This window comes from Triticum aestivum, chromosome 4A, assembly GCF_018294505.1.
Source record: "Triticum aestivum cultivar Chinese Spring chromosome 4A, IWGSC CS RefSeq v2.1, whole genome shotgun sequence".
Classification (NCBI taxonomy): domain Eukaryota; kingdom Viridiplantae; phylum Streptophyta; class Magnoliopsida; order Poales; family Poaceae; genus Triticum; species Triticum aestivum.
Genome location: NC_057803.1, coordinates 16,748,370 through 16,758,692, shown reverse-complemented (window position 1 = coordinate 16,758,692; position 10,323 = coordinate 16,748,370). Strand labels below are relative to the sequence as shown.

General features: G+C 47.3%; 1 long non-coding RNA gene across 3 annotated transcripts; it reads left to right on the top strand.

The window, feature by feature from the left end:
* The first annotated feature begins 5,957 nt into the window (after nt 1–5,957).
* Nucleotides 5,958–9,144, top strand: LOC123081593 (uncharacterized). 3 transcript variants are annotated; one of them, XR_006438753.1, is made up of 4 exons: nt 5,958–6,420; nt 6,647–6,739; nt 6,828–7,215; nt 7,378–9,144. It is a non-coding gene; the product is annotated as an uncharacterized lncRNA (long non-coding RNA). The 3 variants fall into 3 exon arrangements; XR_006438752.1 differs by having other exon boundaries at nt 5,958–6,739; nt 7,378–7,472; nt 7,562–9,144; XR_006438751.1 differs by having other exon boundaries at nt 5,958–6,739.
* Nucleotides 9,145–10,323: the final 1,179 nt, after the last annotated feature.

Genomic DNA, 10,323 nt, shown 5'->3' with positions numbered 1-10,323 from the left:
AGGTCCCTGTGGTTTTTATGCAATCAACCCGCGGTCCCTTTTTAAAGTGAAACCTTGAAAACGCTTCGTTTTTACAAAAAAAAACTCTATTAAACCAAACCAATCCTCTGCCTCCTCCCCTGCTCTTGCCATCGCCCGCAGAACACCACCCAATTCATCACTCGCTCGCCGAGATGCAAGCGGCCGGGAGTGGATGCGCGGGGGAGAAGTAGTTCGGGTCTGCGCCGCCGCCCTTTGCCTCCACCCCACCACCGTCCACGCCGCCGCCACCACCGCCGTCCGCGCCGCCGCCCTTTGCCGCCGCCGTCACCACCGCCGTCCGCGCAACCGCCCTTTGCCGCCGCCCACACCACCGTCCGCGCCGCCACCACCGCCGTCCTTGCGCCGTCCTTGCGCCGCCCTTTGCCTCCGCCCCGACCGCTGTCCAAGCCGCTCTTGGCGTCACCGGGGATCCCGGTCGCGCATTGAATCCATCGCAAAGGATCTCGAGGCCTGCCACCCCGCCCGGCGCACCCATCTAGAGGCACATGCTCTCCACGGATCCATTGGATCCCTTGCCGCCTCTCCTCCTCTGTGCTTCGCTGGAGAAGCCTTGGCCTTGCCCTGGATGCTAGATTCTGCGATTCCTCACCTGCAATATGGATTATGGAAGTGCATCTGCACCTGGGGCGCTAGCTGCTGATGGCCAGAGATAACCGCGATGTGTATGAGGTGAGAGAATTTTCCTCACTAGGTAGCAATCTACTTTGATTCTTTACCATCAAGCATCTCTTCATAATCAATTATGCTCAGTTTTTGACAGTCACACGACAACCCCTAGCAAGCCTTTCGTGGAAACATCGAGTATTGTTTAAGATTTGTTGTCCACGGGAAACTAATTAATGTATTTGGTGGATGTACAGGGCTACGTAGTGGTTGCAGTCTTGTATTAACAAGTGAACAATTTAGTGTTCATTGGCAACAAAAAGAAGTGAATAATACCATGCTATATTTAGTGTTGCTTCCTGGTCCTTGGTAGATGATGCATTCTTCTTCTGCATTGAAATTTGGAAATTGAATCTGCATAGTATTTGTCCGTATTTCTCCAAGATCTGAGCATACCATCTTAGGAACTTCTGAAACTTCCTGGTGGGACATAAGTTCAGGAGTGTAATTTATCTCAAGTGCGTACTGAACCTTAATAACAAGGGGATTCTGTTATTTCTTTCTCAATTTACTTGCATCTTCAGAAATCTGGTGTATAGAGCAGCATTGTTCAGTCTGCATGGTTATATTATTCTGAAGTTTCAAGGAACAAAAATGATGTATATTTGAAGACGTACGGGTTGGGAACAGAAGTAATGTGATTTCGTGGAACAACATTAAATAGGCAGGAGGACAATGGATATTTTTGGGTCAGTATTTTCCAATTAGATACATATTTCAACTTGCAATTAGGAGGTTCTGAACCTCTCTTTTCTTGATGGAGAGCATGCAATGAAAAAACCAGCACCACTGGTTTGTCACAGCCAGAGGTAAGTGCATGATTGTTTGGGTGATAGCCTTATAACTGTCACAGTTAATTGATGGTCTATATCCATGGTATGGCTGTGTAACGTTTATGATTTGTCTCATATTAGTCATTCACCATGTTCCTCTTACCATCGCCTTGACTGGAACGAAGGTGCTTACCATGGCTGAACATTTATTTAGCAATCTATTGCCGCTCGATATTGGCATGTTCCTTCCGCCACGGAGCATGATTTGCAAAGAATGGTGGAGTTGCTTGGTTGTTTCTATGAATTGGTGGAGGATGTAGAGGCTCATATTCATTCCGTGTCCAGGTCCATACCTTGCATCAAATTCCAGCCCTTACGGCCACTCGGAGCGCTTTTCACTGTACAAACAGCATGCAGAGAAGCTAATGGAGTCTTGTTCAGGTTATCACTGCTTTTGCTCCAGCAAGGTATCCTTCTCCCTCTTTATTGACCTTTACGTTTGCCTGATTAGTGAAACATGAGTCACGTGATTCCAGTTACGCATGTATAACATAGGCTTTTTTGTTGGCTCGTATTAACATGGGAACTGAGTAAATTTCTCCAAATGTATTGGTTCGTATTAACCTGGGAACTGAGTAAATTTCTCCAAATGTATTCTTTTGGTTGCTTTGGGTAAAATGCTTGGTATTTTGTATTTTGTGTTCATATTAACACTTCTGCAAGTCATCACATGCCTTTAATATTTTAGAAAGTACAACGAGTCTTGCGAAGGGTCCTCGAGGAAGCTCAATATATAGATGACTATTCTCAGTGGAGATGATACCAGAGATGTTATTCTGAAGTAAGCTCCTGCACACCATTCTTTTGTAGTTCCTTCAGAAGAAATGATTCCATTCTTGTACTCGATACTGAAGAGTGGTTGCTGCTCATTCGTCTTAATTTAATATAATACCAGCGTGTGATCCTTGGACAAAAATAAGGAAGGTGAGCTCCTAAAAAAAGAAGGAGAGAATAACCTTTCAAAGATATTACGTGGGCTGAAATAAGGAAGGAGAGTTCCTTTAAAAAATGAGATAATAATATGTTGCGAAGGAATTATAATACGAGGGCATGATGAATATACATAAATAAGGAAGGAGAGTTTGACAAGAAAGAAATGCCTTTAAGATTTGAAAATTAGGGGGTCCTTTAGGGTCAGAATTATCGTACAAAAATTGTATCAAAAGTATTGTATGTGTAACTAACTAGGCGAAGGAATTATAATTCGTTATTTCTAATGTACTGGAGATGGTCTAACAGAACCCTTTTAGCGAGATTTTTTCCATGACAACTTACAAACAATGCCTTTAAGATTTGAAAATTAGGGGGCCTTTTAAGATCAGAATCATACGTACAAAAATCTTATCAAAAGCATTGTACCTGTAGCATGCTTCTTAATGTAGAATTGGGAAAAGATTTCCTCGCTTGCAAGTGTTGCAACGCTCTACAATGCCTTTAAGATTTGAAAATTAGGGGGCCTTTTAAGATCAGAATCGTACGTACAAAAATCTTATCAAAAGCATTGTACCTGTAGCATGCTTCTTAATGTAGAATTGGGAAAAGATTTCCTCGCTTGCAAGCGTTGCAACGCTCTGTAGCGTATCTGGGGACGAAGCCACGTAAATCTCTCCTCACCCTAATTAATTTCTCTCCCCTCATGAATTCAAGGGTGGACCCACACTAACTAATCACCCCTCTAATTCAACTGTGGGGCCCACACTAACTAATTTCACCCACCTGAATTCGCGTGAATTAGGCTCGCCCGTTGCGCGCCTTCCTGCCGTTGCCGGGTGGCATCATTCGGATGTTGTTGGGCCTTTCGATGGATACACCATTATATTTCCCGTTGCAACGCACGGGCATATGTGCTAGTCTATATATATATATATATATATATATATATATATATATATATATATATATATATATATATATATATATATATATATATATAATAAAGCACGGATTGGGTCTTCGGGTTCATCGTCACAATGCGCTTTCTTCTCATCTCATAATACGCTTTTACAATTTGTATGGACAAAATCATAATATAAACAAGGTGGTACTAATCTTACATTGCACGATCGCTTAAAGAAATATCGTACGTTGACAGCCGCTGGCTTCTTCGCTCGATCCGTTTCCGGCACATCCTCGACTGGGCCTGTCTAGCCCCATGGGTGGGCCTACGCCCACGCACAAAAGACAGCCCATCAATCCTAACGCTGGTGCCGTGTGCTGCTCCTATACGGTGCAATCATCGTATTGGATTAGTACCAGATTAGGCTAGCTTATGTGCTGTATATATACTACTATGTGTGTGTTTTTAAAATAAAAATACCCTGGCCTCTTTATCAAGCGATGCACACAATCATATTTATTACATTATTCAACAGAGTCAAGAATGAATTCATTAATTAACACCAAGCCATCATCCTGACGAACTACGTCACTACACCTACTAGCTTGATGATGTGCCCTGATCATGCATGAATGCACATCATCTAATCCGGTAGTCTTATCAAGCCGCCCCACGGCAAGCCGAGATCACCAATCGGTCTAGCAGATCCACACCGTGCATCGGATGCGCACGCTCCAGATCCGCCGCCGCCATTTTCCGTCGTCCCAACTTCTGGAGAGATTCATGCATTGACCTTGCCATGTACAACTACCGTCGACGCCACCATGACGCCAGACATCGCCTCCACCCTGAGCGCATCAATCAACATATGTCCAACGTTGAGACCCCGCTGCGCCACACCGCCGAGATCCACCGTCGTTGATGCGGTAGATGCCACACCGCACCAACTCTGGCACCGGGAACCATCCGTGCTCACCGCGCGCACCCTCCATCTAATGCCCAAGACGGAGCCTCCAAGGAGGTGATGACACTATGGCGCCGCCGCCGCTCATTCATGGGGAACTAGGGAGTAGGGAGGATCGAAGTTGACCTCACCGTTGCCACCAGGAAAGGGAATAACGCCCAGAGTGCCATCGACGACGTGGCCGCCGCTGTCGGCCAGATACACGGATTGGGTCTCCGGGTTCACCGTCATAACCCGCGAATCCTGTTTCGTTTTATCCAGATGCCCGCTCCCTTTGTAGACGCGGCGGATCAGGAGAAGTGAAGGGCGCGCCCTTGCCGGCGGACGGCTACAGCTGCGGCGGAGCAGGAGAAGTGAAGGGAGCGCCCCTGCCGGCGGATGGCTACAGCCGCGGCGGAGTAGAAGGGGCGCCGGGGGGAGCGGTAGGAGATCCCACGCCGGAGTAGAAGGAGCATCAGGGGGCGCGGCAGGAAGCCCCACGACGGAGTAGAAGGAGTGGCAGGGGGCGCGCGGTAGGAGGTACCACGGAGGTGGTGCTTGGGGCTCCGACGAACGAAGGCGAGCAGTGATAGAGGAGAAGATCCGCTGCGATGCTCTGAAGGCCATCAGCCATGGCGGTTGTGGCTGTGCGCGCACGGGCTGCGCGCGGCACGTCGGTGTGAGAAATCGACAAGCCTTTTCCCACATCGTTCAATTGATTATCTAAGATCAGATAGAACGAGCCTTCCACAAAGACAGTGGCGCATCGAGAGGATGGTGGACAGTGGCGCATCGCCGGCGCGGATGAGGAGATTGGAGCAGAGAGGATGGAGATGGAGCCGTGCGGGGCTGGAGAAGGAGATTGGAGAAGAGAGGATGGTGGAAAGTGGCGCATCGCCGGCGCGGATGAGGAGATTTGAGAAGATAGGATAGAGCCGTGCGGGGCTAGAGAAGGAGATTGGAGAAAGAGGATGGAGCCGTGCGTGCGCTGGAACGGTCGGCGAAGAGAACGGAGTAGTGGGTGTACGGCTGGAACAGGCGGGCCAACTCGTGTGGGCGCTGGATGATGGAGTCATGGAGAAGAGAGGATGAGCCGTGATGGATGTGGATAAGGTCATGAGAGGAGAAAGATGGAGGCGGTGAGGCACGTACTCCTCAAAAGGATCTCTCTCGGGGTGGGGTGGGGATTGAATGCCTGTTGCAACTGCTCCTTTCTTTTTTTTTGAGGGATGTTGCAACTGCTCCTACGTGCATGCACTGGCTACATCAACTCGATCCATGAAAATATAGAAAGTATGGACGCGGATGCATCTAAGTGTACTCTTACATGTCAACTTTTTATCACGTTGCAAACAAGTTGCGTTTGACAAAAAATGCCCATGATGCACTATGCTCAGATATAACATTTAGTTTTCTCCCGTTGCAACGCACGGGTATTTGTGCTAGTAATAATAAAGCACGGATTGACTCCGTGGGTTCATCATCACAATACGCTTTCTTTCTGTAAATTTACGTTTTTAATTTAAATTTAAAACATATATACGCGAGGTGGTACTAATTCGGGAAACCACGGTGTGTGCATCAAACGATGCAAACAATGCTCGACCGTGCACTTCGGCCCAGTGAATCAGGCCCACATACCCGTACGCATTTGCCTCCTCAACTCGAACCCTCGCCTTTGCCCTTGCCGAGCCCTCGCCGCCGTCACACCTCAGCCCCCTCGCCGCCACGGCAGCACCTCAGCCCGCTCGCTGCCGCGTTCGCGCGTCAGCCCGCTGGACATCCCCGCCTCCGCGGTCGCACCTCTGCCCGCTCGCTGCCCCCATTGCAACCCAACGCCCCCCTCCAATGGATGCCGCCCGAACTACCTCATCCAATAGGACGCCGGCCGCGGCGTCACGAAGTTGCTGGCGTCGCCCAGTTCGCCGTGGGTGAAGGCGCCTCAGACGCAAGCGAAGCTGGAGCTTCCTCAACGTATGCCTCACCATGGGGCTCGCTGTGCTGTTGGCAGACAGCCGCGGCCCTGCTGGTGTGGTGCGAGACTTCCAGATCACCCGACGGCTGGGGTTGGAGGATGGCATTCCCACAACTCCTCATCGGGGGTGAGCGTGGCATGGAGCAGCAAGCCCATAGCTCCCTCAACCATCATGCTAATCTCTTCTTGTTATTCATCCTGAATCTATGGTGCACATACAGTACATGCTTATGTATTGTCTCAATGATTATCCTATTTTTTTAGGATTCAACTTGCGTTTTGTGCAATTTCATACACTCAATCAATAAATTCTCAGTTTTTTTGGCGGGATTTGTGTTTGTTCGGATGCTTAGGTGCAGCTGCATCAAGGGAATTGGCCGACGGCGTGCAATACATAGACAAAGTAAAAGTCAGTATGGAGCAAATACGAGTTCGGTTGCTCTTCTGTATGACTACTACATTTAAATTTGGATAGCTATTTCTCTAAATGTAGCCAGGGCACTGGATTCATTTGCTTTTCTTTTCTTTTTTCAGGACAATTTCACTTTGATTTTGTTGTTAGTGACTGATTGAGGCGTCACTCCCACCACGGTGGTGACGGCAACCTTGCCCCTCCAGCCGCTGTGGCCGTAGCGTACCGCTCCAACGCCATCTGACACAACCGTCTTGTGGTGGAGGAGGGCCACCTCGAACACATTGGGGAGGGGTGAGCATGGGCTTCGCCACATGTTCTGCCGAGTCATCGATGTCAGTTTCTAGGTTTGTGAGTGCACTGTCTGGTGCTTCTTTTTACGATGTCTGTCAACACAAGCACAGCGTGTTCCAAGTATGAACTAAGAGAGTGTGCTCCCATTGGGTTCTGCATGTGGACACTGTGGCCGGTGAGGCATAACTGGAAGTTTCTCTGATGGTCGACAACAAGGTACCCTACTGCTCTGAATTTTTACATGGTTAATGTGAGTTGAATCATCAAAGGTCTGCGCGTTGGTAATGGTTGAAAAATTCATTGCATTTGAGAAAACTGAATAGTCTATAGTTCTCTAATAATACATATTACAGAATGTACTTTTCTGTCCGATCGTAGGATCACTGCACAACAGGCTTTGGAGCAGGCTCTGATTCACGGAGAACTCCCCAGCAACCTCATCTTTTGTGGATATTAGATGGATATTGAATCCAGTAAGCCTCCAATTGATAAACAAAGTCAATTTTCTGTTGGTAGTTTGCATGACAGGGTTCTAGCTAATTTATGATTGTGCCTACAACAGACTACCTCTGCCTGAAGATTTGAGGTGTGACTCAAATTTCGTGCTGTTAGAAATCAACAATGGAGATTTCAGTTTTTTTTCATGTATATTCGTACGGATTTCAAGTTTAATGAATCATTAAATTTTATTCTATAATCAGATCTTGGCATGTTTTCAGATTTTTCAGAGAAGAAGTCTAGAGGCGTGGATGTATGTTTTTAGGTGGGAATCAAGTCTGCAGAATATACACTAATTTGAGGAATTCAGATGTTACCCATGGTCATACAGGGAAAGTGTGAAGCAATCTGGCCAATTTTCAGCATTTCTCATCCAAGAAGCCGTTACATTTATGATCTTTTCTATAGAAGAAGGAAGGATATATCTAAGGAGCTGTATGAATTTTGCCTGGACCAGGATTATGCAGACCGTAATCTCATTACAAAGTGGAAAAATGTTGCGTCAGTTTTGTATCATTTGAGCTAGGGGCCAAGACGGATGAGGTTGATTTGGCTTGATCATGCCAAAGAAATTTACTTCTTTTTTGGAAAATGAAAGAATGTTTTAGAAGTTCAGGGTTAAGTTACCAAATCTGAGCTTTATAGCAAAGCAGATGATCAAGAAAAGCAGAGTAGGATAATAAAGGTTCACATAGATGTAGTAATATGTTACTATCAGCTAGCTCAAGTATGTATGACTGTAGGAGCTCAGGAATACTCTTACTATGTCTTTGATTTTGTTAAAGACCCAATATATGATGAGGTGCTGCCTCTCCTGATGCCGAGCTATTTAGAATTTGGTATTTCACATTTTTTTTCTGGCCAGTAAATTTCACAAACATAACTGGAGGCCATCTGCTCCTGCGCAATGAAACTGTTTCAAAATTCATATTGTGTTTGACACCCTGAACCACTTTATTAGATAACAGATTATAACTTCCACTTATTTTTTATGCTGGACCATGATGAATCAACAATTTATTAGGTAAAAAAATTAATCCCTGGAGAAAATCAGAGTATTTATCGACTATATATGCTCTATGGATGTCGACAAATTTGATTGTAGGGGCTAGCAATGCTTCATTTCAAGCTACTGTAATAACTCTTGCTGGTTAGTTACCTCTGATCCTAGCAAGTGAAATTAGAACTAATACATGTATATGATTGTTGTTTGAGTCGCACAGATTGGCACATGTATGAATAAGTTTCAGTATTAGATTAGTGTACTGATCATGGCTATGTTGTGGAAGAGTTCTTGCACGCAGTGTTCGAAAGTAGCATACTTCCGTTCTCTGTAAATTGGTACTAGATAAAAAGGATGTTCCATTTTCTGTAAATTGATAGAAAATGGATGCAGGTGTGACCTTGGGGAAGAAAGAGTCGGACGACACATAAAAGACTGTGAGGACCAGGGATTCTTCTTTGCTGGTGGTAAGGTGGAGACCCTGCTTAGGGAACGTGTTGCGTACATCCTCGCTGCTTTTCTTCTTTCAGTTTTAGATACTTTCCAGCAGGTGTGTACCTATCTTGCTATGTACTGAATTCTTTGCAACTATGTACAAAATTCTTTGCAACTACCCAGAGCAGGTTTTTTGAAAAAAAAATGTGGTGTTTTCTCTGCAGCGAAGCACAAACGTCCCGCGGTGCAACACACATACTCTTTTGTTATTGGATATAATAAATGGTGCTTAATGATATTACGTTGTATCGCCTTTTTTTTGCCCGATGCAACGCACGGGCATTTGTGTAATAATAAAGCACGGATTGACTTCGGGGGTTCACCGTCACAATACGCTTCTTCCCGTGAATTTACGCTTTCAATTTTTTTCACCTAAATTATTTTCTACATCCGAGATGGTACTATTCATGTGAAAACCCACCATTGCCATCCTTAATAAGTCTGAAAAACGATTCATCTTGTAATCGCCAAAAAAACACGCATCATCCCCAACCCGCAATCACCGGCCCCAAGATGAACGCGCGCGCCGCCCTTTGCCTTCGCCCCCGCTGCCGCCCGCGTCGCCGCCCTTTGCGTCCGCCCCCACTGCCGTGCCGCCGCCCTTTGCCTCCGCCACCACCGCCGGTCCGCCGCCGCACTTTGCCTCTGCCACCATCGTCGTTCGTGCCACCGCACTTTGCTTCCGCCCCTAATGTTGTCCACGCCGCCGACCTTTGCCTCCGCTACCACCGTCGTTCGTGCCGCCGCACAATGCCTTCGTCGCTGCCCTTTGCCTCCGCCACCACCGCCGTCCCCGCCGCCGCCCCCATAGCCGTCCACGCCGCTCTCTGCTGTCGCCGGGGACGAATCAAACTCAGCCCACCAGTACCTGGCGCCGGGGGCTCATGATCCTGCGCCGTGAGCCTCTCCCCAGGATTCCTCGACCCACCCTGTCTCGATCCCAGAATGTGCTCTGATTCCGAGGAACCCAACGGGAAGGGAAGCCTGTGTGCGCTCGCTGAGACGGACAGATGTAGACTACACAGCTCGCCGGGGAAGAGCCAATGTTGTTGCACATCGTTGCCGGGTACGGCTGCGTGACGGGCGTGCACGTGCTGCTTGAGCTGGGCGCACATGCAGAGGAACCGGATGAGAAGGGAAGCTACTTGAGCTGGTGTAGGAGGTATTGGTGGTGCGCTCAAAGAAAATCGTTCTCCACCTGCTGGGCGCACATGTACTGGAAGCAGGTCGACTGATTCTTTAGAGCTAGGAGGAGGAGAGGTCATGGCAATAGGGTGATCATCAATTGCCATCCACTAAAGACGTCATTGTTGTTACTACCTCCGTCC